The following is a 16447-nucleotide window of genomic DNA, read 5'->3' as shown; positions in this document are numbered from 1 at the left end:
TAACTAATACGGTCATATTACTGTCACACATATGTCACAACATCCAATGTCATGGAAGGCACGTAAATGCGCTTTGCTAGCTTACGCGGATAAGCTTTAGCAATGCAACATCTCGCGATTCCGATTTTATTATTGATATTCTATCGTACAACTATGTCACGTAGGAGTGTGGGATACTCTTAAAGATCCAAGTACAGATGAATATCTCATGGAGCAAGCGTGCACACATTTTCTGGTATATAAATGGCTGACGCATACATTTTACATGTATACCTCCCTCCACGCTTTGAGGTGGATTCTCCGTAGATACGCTTCAGTTCGTAGAACCTGTATCGAGTTCAATGGCCACCCACGGAAAACGAGAGTCTATCGGATGTGCAGAAGTAATCTTGCGATATGTTCATAAAGACTGCACGTAAATTAAACAAGTACTTATATTTCTAGATATAATATTTCATGATCGAATGACTATATCGCTTGTCTTCTCTTGTGTTTATATAACTAAGAAAAGAAAATAATAAGCCTCTATTTAATAGTAATTTAATCAAATAGAAACTTTTGTTCTCAATTCATAATTAACAATTAGAATTCAAAAAACTTAAGAAATTTTGTATTATATTTCATACTCGTCAAAAAGCAATCAGCTGTTAGTTTCAATCAATTATATCAAATTAATAAAAAAATATGACTAATATATCAAATTATATATATTTTAATATGTTAAACGTAAATATATGACACATTGTAGTCAAATAAAGTTTCATTAGGAAAAATTAATGTTATATAATTTTCAAGATGCATTGTAAACATCAGCAATATTTATTGCAAATAATCAGTACTATTCATTACAAGTAATCAGCATTATTTAATTGGTTGTTTGCATGTCGCATTAAGATTGCAATAACAATCCATAACATTAACTAGGGCATGAGATGACCTAATGCAACCGAATACAGTAGATATAGGAGTCATGTATCTTCATATCAAGTAACGAGAGCTTATTGGACGCGAGCTCATGATATGAATGATATTAGCGACTTATTAATGTGCATGACACATTACGCAATAAATTAATTCTAATGTGGTCGCCGATATTAGTTTCTGCGAATAAGCGATTATTTCTCAACGGATCTTTGTCAGACGGAAAGATTGAAGATAGTAATGCGATAGTAAATTTGATATGACCAATGACCAACATTTCTTGCGCCATTAATGTTCCTGTTTATTAAGAACAGAGGAAATGATTCTGATAAATCTTTCTCTTTTTTTCTCCCTCTCTCTCTCTCTCTTATGCGGATGTAAAAGACTATAAATGTATTTTCGCATGTGTATCTTTTAAAAATGTTAGCTGCGCTCTAGTGTGATAAAATTCTATTTTATCCTGAATATTTTTCTAGACCTCTTGTACAAGACTGTTGTCCGATTACTCATTATGGAAAATTCGAGTTTTTTATAGACATGTTTTCTTTTTCAAAATTTGATTAGTCTCTAAATTATATTTAATAATGACCAATTTATAATCCAATAATACTGATTTAAAAATCAGTATCTAATGTTTGATTTTTTAATATTAAATATACCTTCAAATAAAAATTAACTAAATTAAAATCGGCTTCAAATGACGATAATAATAGATATTGTTCATCCATTCTCAATTTTAAAAACGATCTATATCTTCTTCAATTTATGTGGTACATTTTAAAACGTAACACGTTTTAACATTTTAGATTATAAAATATTTTTCTAATAAACATCGATTTTCTTACATTACAAATGCAAAAATAAATTACTTGAACATTAAATTAACAAATATAATAATTTGTATACAATTAATCCAACGAAATATTTTGAAATCTAAATATATACACAAAACTTTTTAGAAAATAATTTTTACACAATAATTACAACGCATAATTTTTAAACTATAATTTTACATTTTCTTCAATGTTTTTACTTTACAATGTTTTTATACTAGCTTCAAAATGTACCAAATTGTTTACTTTATAGTCCCGTGTGTTTGCTTACTCAGTGTACTTTGATATACTGTATGGCAATAACGTTTTAATAAAATACACAGACGATATGCATTACACATGTGACCGATTCCGCCGATTAAATACTAGCAAATCCTTTCTGCGTGACGTTGAGCACATGCTTGCGAATTAAATGCAGCGCTAAAAGGTAAGCGAAAGTTCATGTGTTAAAGTTACGATATCGGATAAAATACTGTTACTTTGTGTCGGTATAAAAAAAGCGCAAGTAAAAGCTCTTTTACCTGTTAGAAAGAAGTATAGAATTCTTTAAATATCACGATATTCAATTAACTTTTTTAAAATGATGTTAAATTGCATGACAGTCGTGTTTGTGTATAAAGCATATAAATATCGGTTAATATAAAAGCTTTTCTCAAATTGTAAATAGTAACTTTATTCTTAATTCAGCAACAAGTGTAAACAATTCTTTTGAGTCCTAAAAATACATACTTTATATAGTCCATTATATTTTTATTTTTGCCATTATATAATAAATTAAAATATATCGTTATTATGAGAAACTGTCACCACGCGAGTTCATAATAGAAAGCCATTTTCGTATGCAGTAATTGCAAGCAAAGCGTTACATCTTGATTGGGATCCTAAGTTTTCCTTCTTAGTTACTAGACGAAAGTTGGTAACTATTTAGTATCTCAAAAAATACATAAAATTTCTACCAGGGTAAACTAGCTTCTTATTTGGAATAACTGCACTGACATAGTTGACATTAAGCAGTTCACGAATAGAAGTTGTGATGTTCGGTACTTGGATGCGTGAATCTTTGACCATGGCATCCGGTAAATCAAATAAACAATGATTATCGGAAATTTGAAAAAGCAATCACGTTGTACACGTGATCGCGCTCTTCCGACCTTCGCAATCCATGAACGAAACTCGTCGATATCGACGGTAACTTTGTACTTCGTATCCTCTCTCTCTTTCTATTAGCAGAAATAGCGTATGGCGGATATCGCTGCGCAGTTGCATTCCCGCTTTTTACGCGATAAGCATGAAATCTTCCGCGGGCTCGACTTTTCCGTCGAAGACGCAACATTTGCAAGCAACACTTATTTTACGCGGACGATAAGATAGAAGACCTCCACATAATAGCACTCATGGTTATAATAACCGCAAACAAAATGTCTACCTAAAGTAGTACATTGTCAGGGTCAATTAAGAATTTCATTTATGCAACATTATTATACAAGTCCAACATATATTATATTGTGTTTTTATATGTTTCTACTTAAGTCGTTTTTGTTTCTTTGTCTTCTAACAAAATTGTTATTTCCAAAATTGAAATGTAATATAATAATATATTTTTAATTAATTGTTTTCTATGAAATTCGATATATCAGTATAAGTATCAGTCTGAGTTTATACAACAGTACTTTCAAGTTTGCTTTATTCCTTATTTTTAGTATATTTTATTGCAATATAATTTTGCCTCTGTTATTCATTGGCAAAGCAATTATGTTAACATGTTTCAACAAAGAGTTCTGTCAGTTGCCGTGCTATCTAACAACGCGCAATGTCATTTTCAACACTTTCAGAAAATAATGTTCAGAAAATAATATTTTTATCATTATTTTTAAACTCTTGACATATTTTTAGATACAACATTCAATAATAGCACAAAAATTTTATTAATTAATCTCTATACAACATAAATGAATTAAATGTGATGCAAAAATATACTTAATAAACGAATTATTATAATTGGCCTACATAGAAGATTACTCGACCTGCACTCTGGCCATTGCCTTACGACGTCATTTTATTGCATTAGTAAGAAACCTGCACCTGCGGCAGGTGTATCTACCACAGGAAATAAAATTCGAGTTAGTTGATTTGCAGATTTAAGCAGAAGGATGTGAGGATCCGATACATCTCTCTGTTTAAAGTCAACAAATCACAAGAAATAAAAATACTTATTACGCACTTAATGCAAATGAGATCTAACTCGCAAAAATATCTTCGATATCATCAAAATTTACGATAATTAAATTTGCAGAATAAAATAAGAAACACTAATGCAAATCGTACACTGAAAGAAAAGATTGGTTGCTGCAACAATTTAGATAGTAAAATATGGCATAGCATTATATGGTTACAGCAACCAGTTTTTGATTTGTAGCAAGCAAATTTGTAGTTGCATTAGCCTATCCGCAATGTCAATGTATATGATTTCGATAAGTTAACGCAACTAAAAATTTGCTGCTACAACCAAAAACTGACTGCAACCATATAAAAATGCTATGCCATATTTTACTATCTAAATTGTTGCAGCAACCAATCTTTTTTTTCAGTGATAAGTACGACACATCTATCGTTGGTGGCGAAAGCGATTAATCGATTAACGTGAACATTAAAACGATCAGACCGATGCCCTTGAACTTCTCGCTCTCGTCGCAGGCCGACGAGATGCAACAACGTTCATTCACGTGAACAACGCGGGAATGCGAGATGAAGTCAACAATGCACCCCTGTAATTTGCGGCGGCCCTCTCTCGCACCTCTCAGAAGCTAAGAATAACTATCACCACCCGGTCAGGCATGGAGATGGACGTCAGTCGTGTGACCTAGTTTTAATCGACGAACATTCTTCTACTAATTAACTATGTACGACCACTTTAGAAGTCGCTGGTGACGCCACGATGCCTGATAATATATGGATACTTCGCTTTATCGAAGACGAAGCAAAAAGTTCACGAAAAGAAGAATATTAAATAATAACGAGAAAATCGAATAGTTCTCGGATGACGTTCAATTCTAAAGTCCTAAAGTCACAAAAGTTTGAGTTTAACGAGCAAACTTAAAATGGAAGCGACGATAATTGATGGATTCGGGAATAAATGGTGATTCAATCGATTGTGATTTTCATCAACGATTTAAAATATTTGGAACTATTACTCGCTTTAAAACTTTCTTAAAATAAAGTAATTAATTACGACTCTATGTTAATTACGTATAAATGTGTGTGTGTGTGTGTGTGTGTGAGTATATATACACATATGTTGCAAGGTAACAGTGACATCGCGTGACGGTGCGAAATTATCACTAGTAGACGCGTGTCAACAATGTGACAAGGATACAACCGACACACAATGCATTACAAAGAAGTGCGCGTTGTTGTCATTGCAGCTTGGTGTGACCAATGTAATGATAGATTTATACCTAGCCTGTAAATGCGCCACGAGATGCGCGCGATCCTGTTTCTAATGAAGACAAATGGCATCCCGTTGCGCAATCCGAACGGACATGTTCGTAAGAAATGTCTAATATCATGAATCCTGATTCTAAAATATCTACTTTGCGCTGCCCATGATTCAGCATTCGCGATCGTTAATTATCGCTATTTGACGCGAAGAATTGCTACTCGGTTCGAAGTTTCCCATTTGTAAAAGTCATGGGCTACTAAACGCGCAAATCTAATAAGAAGAAATTATGCATTCAATGTACTGGGTGTCCGCTGAAAATCGCTTGCCTAAGATCATAGCGCGATTCTTACAATGTAGCATATAGCATTTTCTCATTCCCTCTTACCATAAAACGTCATATAAAAATATGTCTTTCAATTATTTTCAACTTAAAAAAAATCGTTCTAAAGCATAAATAAATAAAATGTACAAATTATTTATTTCAATTAAAAAAGGTTGTTCTTTAGATAAACTGTGGTAATTTTATTTATTGGATAAATAAGAGTAAAAGAGTAAAATATAAGAGAGTAAGACAGTGAGCTGAAATTTACCGAAAGAATAACCCAGCCTTGAGATATAAAAACAACAATCATAGATAGATCGATAGAAAAATGTATTTTGCATTATCAATAGTTCACGTCGCGTCGCGTTTCACATCGTCATTATAAATAAATATGGAAATCGTTTTATACGATTTATACTTGGTTTTATACAAACTGGATTCACTAAATAGAATTCATTTCCCATTATTTGTTTCAAACAAATCAAGATGATTGAAATTTCTTATGCATCCATGCTTTATCTAGATATTGACATTTAATGATCATACTGAGCAATTTTCTAAGAAGAAAGTAATTTCTATAGGAAATTTTCTATAGGAAAACTGTCTTATTTGCAACAACTAATCTTGGAAATAAAGAGTCGACTGCAAATAATATTATACTGACAATGAGAAAAATATTTTGATTAAATCGACAAAACAAGATTGGCATTTTGATGTGTTTTGTTAGTTTCATTAAAACATTTTTCGCAGTGTATTTTAAAAAGTCAAAATAAAATTGTGGAAACTGATCTAGGCGGATGAAAATGGACACGCGGTAGACATCCATATTTCTACGAAAAGTGGTTTGTGTTTAGAACGTGATGTATTACGATGTCATCAAGATAAGTTAGTCGGCGATAGCTCGCGCGCGTTGAATTTATATGCAAGGTCCACGGCGGATTTTTCGATTGCATTAGAATCGAGAAATTAACGATACCATCGGTGACGGTAATTCATTGTCAACGAACATTGTTACACGTGCATCCGCCGTACAGACCGGTATTAATAAAAATCAAAAGACACGTTGCGCATCACGCTTGTAGCAATCGTTTCAATGTTTCATGATGATTCGCCACGGTCTGTTTTTATACGGTAAATCCGGACACGTCACGGCTCAACCTGGCAAGCCGATCAAAAGTCCGGTCAATAAAAAGTCTTCCGTGTTTCTTCTTTGTTCTACGAGTATTTATGTCAGAAAAACTCTCGCATAATTTTCCATACAATGACGAATGGTGTTTCATATTTCTTCGTTGGCTTATAATTGATCGTTGCCACTCTTATTAAGTCGCTTACTTAAACTTCCACTCACACAAAGTCACGACAGGATTAACTTTTTATTCAAACAATAGCGTTTCAAGCATCATTTTTTTTGTATCATTAGTTAATATAATAATTGTAATTATTCCAATTTCGAAAAAAAGAACATAAAAAGTCAACAACAAACATCAGTTATTATAACGAAATCAATGTATTAATTTTTGTCTTAATGTTTTTGATAAATTAGAAATTTCGTTATAACTTACGTTTGATTTTTTATGCTCTTTTTTTCGAAATCAGATTGATTCAATCGAAAAGCTGTTATTCAAATAAATTGTAATTATACTAAATTTGTTTAACAAAGCAATTGGAAAGAATAAATGTTTATACGTGGTAATGTAGAAATTAAGTTCATCAAAATCTAGTACGCAAACCTCAAATGGAGCAATGTCCAAAAGAGCATAAAATCTCATAATGACTTCATGATCTCTAGGATACTACTACTTACAACTGGGATCAATTTTATGCGACGCGACGCTTGAAGTATTATAGCTCAGATATCAATAGAACGCTATCGGATTACTTGCCAGAAGTTGTCTTAACTGGTCGTTAGTGATTGTTATTGAAATTCCAAGTAGTGTGTCATCCGAGCGTGTTGCCTTTTGCGCGCCATTGGCTCGGCAAGGACTGCTCGGATCAAATCGGATCCAAAGGGTCTGAGTCGGACTGAGATTCTTCCTATAAATACAACGGAACAGAAACTGCCGACTATCTAGGTCAGGATGAACGGATAGTGTTTACAAGCGTTTCTGTTTCGATATGCATCGTACTAGTTGTATTGTAAAATTTACTGTTTCGATAATAACTTGTTCCACATGGTTGATGCCGCTGCAGCGCTGGTTCGAATATGAAATGCCACTCATACTTGATATTGAGTTTGTGTTTTTACAATATATAATACTATGTTTCGGACACGATAAAAACGCGCGCATATACTAAAATAAATTCCATGGAAATTTCTGTTACACATCATTATTGGCATGTTCACAAGAAATTAATATTTGTCACAACCAAATTTAACAAATGCTATTAATAACAATAATATTAATCCTCGATTTGCAATCATATTTTTATTCCTTTGTCTGCAATCTAGATTTTTTTTTTCAGCAGAGTTGATAAAAATCATATTTTAAACATGTTTTAAACTGTTTAAAACATGCTTAATCGATGCTTTTAACATGTTTTAAACATGTTTTTTCTTTATAATACCGTTTAAAACAGGTATGAAGCGTTAAAAATATGTTTAAAAAAAGAATATAATAATGTGTAATTTTGTTCTAAACAAAAAAAAACAAAAAAAAACAAAAACATTTCTTATCAACTCTGCTTTTTTGTTGTTCCTACTCAAATTTTTTTACTGTTCTAAGCTTACGAAAAATTCAAGGTTATTTTTCAAAAATCTATTACATTATCAAACATTTTTCTAACTCAAATGTTAAAACTTTTATTCAATAAAAACTAAATTTCAGAAAAATGAGAATGAAATTTGAGAAGAAAATTTGAGGATAAAATTTTGCTTTTGACAAAAAAAATTCTAAACTGCAGACAAAGGATTAATGTGTAACAGCGATCATTATCGCGATTGCAAAACTTTAATTTTAATTTTATTTAAACTTTTTATAGCACATAAAGCTACAAAACTAAAATGGTCTTACGCTGGATATGTAGCAAGAAGCGATTTAATTCGATAGCATAAAGAGATATTGGTATGAAGGCCCTACACATTCAGTAAGCCAAGAGGAAGACCTCCAGATGCGTTGGGCAGATACGATATCAAGCAAACAACGGGGCCCAAGTGGATTCAAATAGTAACAAATCGCACAAAATGAAAGTCAGAGTTGACAGAGATGTACGTTCGAAAATGGACGTAACACAGAAGAAGAAAAAATCTTTTTATAGCAGATTATTTATTATCAATTATTTATTGTCAATTGTTTATTTCCACGACCAATTATTGTAAGTTAAGATTGTTCTCTTTTCTTATGAGAAATGTTTATATTTCCTACTTAATCTTAGGAAATTGCAAACTTATTATTAGTATAATCGTTAAATGTCAGTATCTAAATTTAAAATGCATCTAAATATCTAAATATAAAAAGAGATTACATTAACATTATAGCAGATTACAGCATATAAAAAATTTAATCGCTATAGACAAACATTGATACAATTGTTTATGCTAAAAAAATCAAGAATCAACTTGAAGAAGAAATAATGTGCATATAAAATATATAATTCAATATAAATAGCATAGTATGATGAATTGAAGTTTAATAAAACAAATACTAAAGGCTAGAACAATTGCAATTCTGTTAAATTGGATACAATAAGTACTTTGCTAATTCAACCAGTATAACTCCATATTGGACAAACAATACTCGGAAATTCCTATATTAAACAAACAACACTCGGAAAGGTTCAACTATGAAATGAAAATCAAACAGTACAGTATAGTGCTAAATGTAGAACAGAGAAGACAGAGACCTTACAACAAAAGTACTTTTCCAGCGGAAGTTGGGGAATGAATTACGGTCGATGCAATTATTAATGAGTTCTTAAATCAATGCCGCGGTAAACCGATTAATACCGACAGGACGGATATAGCGTGACATTTTAACGAAGACGATAAACGGCGTTTACGTAATCTATACGATGAACACGTGAGAAAAACTCCAATCTCCAAGAATTGGAATCGCACGAACGTGTGCGGGTCTGAATGTGAGAAAGCGGGCCATTGTTTCCTCGGAGAATAGCGTTATCATGCGACGGTTATTAGATCTCTACGTGGTTACGCGCGAATGAGCCGTTATAAACCGCTGATCGATGATCACACGACATCATTGCTTTTGCGCGATCGCCTGCCATTAGTCATCATCGAATTTATGAGACGTCGAATGCATTATTGCCGACGCATCTGCTCGACGTAGCTACTCGCCCGATTATGCCTGCATATTTTTCTACACTGTACGTTAATGACTGCGGACTTTACCGTAGTAATTTGAAACTACAATGTAGGCGCTTATCGCGCACGATAAGACATGCGATTTCTAACAAGACCCAACGATCGCGTCGGTACCCTCAAACGAAGAGTATTAGCTATATATAAGCGGTGCATCGTACGCCCTAAATTCTCGATGAAAGGAACGAAGATGAATTTTTCTCGTGAAATACATTGTTTATAAGATACTTAAAAAAAAGTAGATTAATTTAAAATATTTAATACAATCTAAATGAAAAATTACTATGAATATAAAATTATCTTCGCATCTAATAAAATTTAAAAATGCATTTTTTTCATGAGATATATTATTTTATAAAAATAATAGATTTCAAAAATTTTCAAAGAAAAATGTTTTCTTTTTTTTCTTAAGAAGACGATACAATATTTATTAAATCACGTAATTTTTCTTTGTAAAATGATTTACAAAGAATTTAATACAAGTGAATTAATTTTAAAATATTGTACTTTAAAAATTAATAGCAGACATAAATAGAATATATAACTGAGCTATAGTAATTGATGGCGCTGAGATACACCTATTAATGTTATTGCCAATGTGGTTGTGCCGCTAGCGTAATAGAAGTACGTCTCGGTATTGATCGAGAGCTCATTTTCGATGTCTCAAGTATGTCAAATCACCATTCGATCGTTTGGCTTTATGTAAATATACTCGAGATTTTTCGATACGTTCGTCATGGTGATTAATTTCCTGGAGCAAGGCAAGAGAAAGATAATGAGCGATATAATCAATTGACCAGCAACGACAACTGATCAGCAGACCGTTCGCTTGTACTTGAGATTATAACGAGCCCATCGTTGAGAAATACGAAAATACGCACAAATGTGATTTAAGATTTGAAGTTAAGATTTGCTCGCCAGCATGATGATGAAAAGATGCGAAGTTTATCGGATCGACAATCGCGCTCTGTTACTCCGAATCGTATATCGCGCAGTATCAATTTAGCGCATAATAAAATAATACATCAGACAATCGTTAAATGTATCTCTCAAAGCATGCGCGCATAGATCAGAAGAAATGTATGGAATATTTACATAATTCCAAAGAACAAACGTAATGTAAACGTATTTTTCCTTATAAAATTCATTTTATCGAGGTATCCATTATGTTACTTTAGATGGAATTGTTATACCGCAAACCTTTGCATTGTAGCCGACGGCGCAATAAATTATATTCAAAAATTTAAAGTCAAGAAAGAAAGAATAAAAAAACTCTTCACATTTACATATTTCTAACATTTAAATATATCTTAATTTTTACGTATAATTTAACTCTTAAGAGACTTTTCAGTATAGCATACCCTACTTTTTTCCTCAATACTTTTCAAATGCTTTTTCCATTGCTTATAATTCTTTTATTAATAAAGATACATTTGCTTAATATCGTCATTTTTTTTAATGTTCAACGTTTTGATTAAAAAAAAATTATTTACAATACGTTCACTTTTATAAAAGTTATAAACAGTTAAATGGTTGTGAGCAGTGAATTCGAAGTGTTTTATTCCTGTAGTGTAGCGTTTAAGAATTAATATATAAGTTATATAAAATTATTTTATATTTTTAAACGTTAAAATATATGTAAATATTTAGAAAAACGTAAATTGCATTCTACACATTCTCCGTATCTTCAAATTCAAGAGAGACATTTAAGTGTCACATTCTGTATAGATAATCGCATCGTTATACAGGATCAAACCAGAAACTCTCCAGGGTGTAAACACATGAAAAGATCGCCTTCCTATCTTCAATTCAATCTTTTTACAATGTACAAAACACTTCTTACTATAGGATTGCTCAGTTTTCTCACGGTCGAATTCGAGCTATAGTTTGTATCGTACACCATTGTTGTCCTTGAAGAACACTTTAAGATACGAAACGATACCGTTTCGGCTTATGTTCGAACATCGTTGAAGCTAAATTTCATCCGGGCAATAACCTGATTAATCAAATGACATGACGTTACATAGCGTAATGTCCTAAAATTAATGTTACGAATTCGCATATGACGTCACAATATTGCGATCTATTATACAATCGATCGGTAATATACACTCTGAATGGATATCTACGTCGCCGTCTCTCCTAAATTATTACATGGATTATATATTCATTATAGAAGTGAATATAACAGAGTAAAACTTCATCGAGGGAAAATAATTTTGCTAAAGAAATACAGGAAAGTTTAAGGCGTAATGGTATGGCTGAAGAAAATACAGTAATTAGTTTCCGATAGCTATAATCATTTAACTACCAAGTTACAGTTTAGTTGCATAAAGAATAGCTTGAAACGCTACCTCGTCTCTAGTCTTAATCGATTATCGCTATATAAAATGATAAAATAAAACTTTTAAGACAAAAAAACAAAAGTCTTCTGTTTTTAAATTTTAAAATTAGATTAATATGCAGCGATTAATAAAAAAACATTAATAAAGAAATTGTGTGTGAAAATTGATATTTTCACGAACATGTAAATAATTCGTTTCAAACATCGTACATCTTTCTAAAATTTTTAGAGTAAAATCTAACTCTAAAGAGTAAAATTTCAGTCTTAAAAATTGACAATTGAGCTACTTTTTTTTAATATTGGCTTATTTTTTGTCACTTTTTAAATTTAGACTTCAAAAATTTTAGAGAAACTGATGAAAGTATTTAATTCTCGCACAGTAGAGTTGATACAATCATTTCTATGTTTAGCTCTACATTTTAATTTAGTACATTAACCTTGAGATCACGTAGACACCTCGATTTCAGTTAATGGCATATATATAATGTGAATATAGTTATATGGTATAGTTATCTAATGTAGTTTTCAAACGTAGGTTCAAGGCCAGTACGTTCTGTCTGTCCGTGATCGTCGAACGAAGTTTAAATATACATCGAAGCATTCACTACACTTAGTTAATTCTGATAAATTTAACAACGCTGCTGGAGGACAATGCTCGCATATGAGTGCGCAGAGTAAGCGACTTTAACGAGGGTGAACGACATCAGAAAAACCGAGATATTAAAAAACCACATTATGAATTATGTAACATTCTACGAAGATTGGATATTCCTTTTGACTGTAGTAATAAATATCGATTTTTTATGAATTAATATCAAATTTTTATTTCCTTATGTTAGAAAAACAAAGCAAATTATTTGATGCTATGTTAATATTGAAAATAATTACGAATTGGATAATATTCTACGGAAATTGGATATTCTCTTTTACTGCTTTATAATAAATATCAATTTTTTAATAAATTAATATCAAATTTCTATTTCCTTATGTTATAAAAACAGAATTATTATGCTAGCACTGAAAACAATCTTTTTTAAGAAACAATCTCTTTCGTTGAAACTATAAATAAAATACATTCATTTTTTTTCCAATGTGTGTATATATATATATATATATATATATATATATATATATATATAATATATATATATATATATATATATATATAATATATATATATCTTTAGAATTATCAACAATAAGCGCACGGTATAATTTAAGATAAAAATTTAAATTAGGAGTAAATAAAAAATGAACTTGAATTATATTTAAATCAATTTTAAGATTATAATTTATTATTAGTTTTTTTCTAGGAGTATTGAAATCAAAAAGATATTTTTAAATTTAAGAATAAAAAATGAAGCTTTGAGCTATCATTAGTTTCTCTCTATCTTTATCTTTGTCAGGATCTCATCCTTATCTTCTTCAACTATTCTCTAATTAAATTATAGCCGGTACTGATAGTCCACTCTTATTTTAAAACAGTTTTAAGTAATGTCTGCTAAAGGCTTAGTGATTAGCTAATGATATCTTAGAAGAAACTAATTAAAACGAATTTAAATACAAGAACAGACTGAATAAATACTGACCTATACATATGGGGCTTTCACTTTTTTTCAATTGTATCGTGTTCAGAAAAGATATGTATACAATATGTAAATATACATGAATGTTCTGTAAATGTATTGAGTTCATTAAACCTAAATGTACGGATCAATTATTCAATAAATTTCTAAAAGGAACAATTTGTTCGAGATGATATGCTGACGAATGCTATTAAATCACGATAACAGGTGAGGAATTAAATAAAAAATAAAACGGATACGAGTCTCGGGGACGTGGTGACCTCTATCGTCGGCACGTATATGTACAGGTAATGAAAAATCCAAACAATTAATGTTCTGCTTTATCGGCAGTGCGGTCCCGGGTCAACGACCACGGTGTTGAGGAGCGCCTGACCTATTTATCACGAATGTATGTATCCAGCTTGCGCACACGTGTGCGTGCTACGTGCGTTCTTTCTCCTCTTATCTGCCCACCTATTATCTGCTGGCGGTGATCTTTGAGAATCTCGACGAGCACACACATTTGAGATTACATTTCCGAAATCTACCGCCGTAGACCCGTCTTTAACCGAATCCATCCGTCCATTTCGGACAATCTCCTCTCTTCCTCCGTGAAATCGCGAAATCGTCCTCGCGAAATTCTCCATCGCATACAGAAGAAAGCCACGAAAAAAACAGACTCCTTCCAGCAGATCCTCGAATGCCGCTGCGGGTCGGACGTATCACCTGGCGAATTCGAATCGATCCTCATCTGTCGAGACGGACGAGTCGCCTCGGCGCGAAAGATGATCAATCGGCGCGACATTGATTCAATCGGGACGACAGCGAGTCTCCGGGCAGTTCGTTTACGTGATCGCCATCGTGTCGACCAGTCCGTGACGCGACAAATCGCTAAGGCCTACCTCAACCTCCCCGTCAACCCGCTTTTATCCGGAACGGAACAGACGCGACCGAATGATTAACGTCGGGTCGTTAACACCGTGTCCTCCGAAGATAAGGGTCGTCTCTTGAGGGCGATGCGCTCTAGGTGTCAATGCCCTTACGAATGACAACGGGAACACCCGTTGTCATCATTCGTAATACTATAGACAGCCACGCTCACATGATATCGCGTGACAGTATAAGCCGTGCAAGTCTGAGGGTTGATAGGACGGTTCGATATATTGTGCGATTTTATATTAAAAAATAACGAGCGACGTGGACGAGAGAGAAAGAAAGAGTGCTCGTGCGCGCGCGAGAGAGAGAGAGAGAGAAAGGGAGAAGGCGAGAAAGAGAGAGAGAGAGAGAGAGAAAGAAAGGAAAGTTGATTAGTTAGGCGAATGAAAGAAGTATCTCATAAAGGTGCGTACTTGCCACTTTCGGGACTGGAGGGACTGCCGATTAATCGCGCAACGATATTATCCAAACGTGGACAATATCCTGGATCAGCCGCGGCGGGCGACTCCTTTCGTCACGAAACACTGCACATGCTGTCACACCACGGCGCGGCGCGCGCTCATCGCGTTGAGACTCGTCCCCCGTCCCGGCCGCTATCGAGCGGCTTCGCGCGCGCCCCACGATACGTGTATGTACGTGTACGCAGCGTGCTCACGCAACGGGTGGGAACGGTGCGGTGCGGTGCAGTACGTTCACGCGACTCCAACCTCGCGCTCGACGCAGTGGCGGCGCAATGCCGCCATGTTTTCTCTTACAGTCTTACCGCCGACGGTTTATTACCAACCCGACCGCTCGGCCGCGTTCGGTCGCGTTCGGCCCCTCCTCAGCCACCCCGCGACCCGCCATCGCCTCCCCCCTCCCCCCGACCCCCTTGTAATACACGCGCACGCAACGGTTGTATTGTATGTACACCGCTACGTACACCGCGTCAATCGCAAAACGTGGAGCGATCGCAACGTCGACGCCGTTCGCGCGCGGCGATACGTGAAATTATGACGACAGCTCGAGAGTCTTCCGTCGGAGATATCTGCTTCGCAATAACACCGTTTTAACACGTCGCGATAGCCAAACGATACTTTGCCGAAAGACACCCACGACGATCTTTTGCAAAGATTCACTTTCGATGGTTACGATAGCGAGAAATACGGAACGATACGAACATGACTCTATAATCCTTCGCTCCATAACTAAACTTTACGATTTGAAATTTGCATCGAATGACGTTGCGATTTTCGAGATATCGAAACAGCGAGCCGACTCGCGGCAGTTGTTCAAAATAAGAGTAATAATAAATGTTGAAATAATCGAAATAATGTTAATTCTTTCTCTTTCCCTCCTAATAATTCATTTTTACAACATAATTTCCGATATTCGAAGTCGCGTTTTATCTATATATATATATATGTTGAATAAATAAAAATCGAAATGTATTTTTTGTAAATATGTTCGAATAACATTTCTAATTTTTAAAATAGTCAATGATGACAAATAGGAGTGATATGTAAAAAAAGTATATAAAAATCAATATTCAATATGCAATGTATGCAAACAAGACATTTTGTTTTTCATTTTTATAATTATATCGGAATTTATATTATTATACAAATATTGACGAGTTAATAACTGCAAAATAATATTCATATATATGAGAGATATCACTTTCTCTTAAAAAATGTTATTCTCTTTTTTCATAAGAATATTCTTTTTTTTAACGTGACTGTATTTCTCTCAAATTGTGACCGTTTGTTTCAGTTTATTTCTTCTCACTCTATT

The 16447-nt window shown here is 33.5% G+C and overlaps 1 protein-coding gene across 2 annotated transcripts in view; it reads right to left on the bottom strand.

Annotated features, from left to right (window-relative positions):
• LOC105145055 (uncharacterized) overlaps positions 1 to 15442 on the bottom strand; it is a 108618-nt gene extending 93176 nt beyond the window's left edge. Inside the window, exon 1 of one of the 2 annotated variants that reach the window (XM_011054380.2) lies at positions 15088 to 15442. The gene's annotated coding sequence lies outside the window, so the exon portion shown is untranslated. The remainder of the gene's footprint in view (positions 1 to 15087) is intronic. The other variant, XM_011054382.2, reaches the window with a different exon arrangement.
• Between the last annotated feature and the right edge of the window lie 1005 nt (positions 15443 to 16447).

The sequence above is a fragment of the Acromyrmex echinatior genome, chromosome 15 (genome assembly GCF_024713525.1).
Source record: "Acromyrmex echinatior isolate Ae372 chromosome 15, ASM2471352v2, whole genome shotgun sequence".
NCBI lineage: Eukaryota > Metazoa > Arthropoda > Insecta > Hymenoptera > Formicidae > Acromyrmex > Acromyrmex echinatior.
Note: the sequence above shows the minus strand (reverse complement) of the source record. Positions and strands in the feature narration are given on the sequence as shown.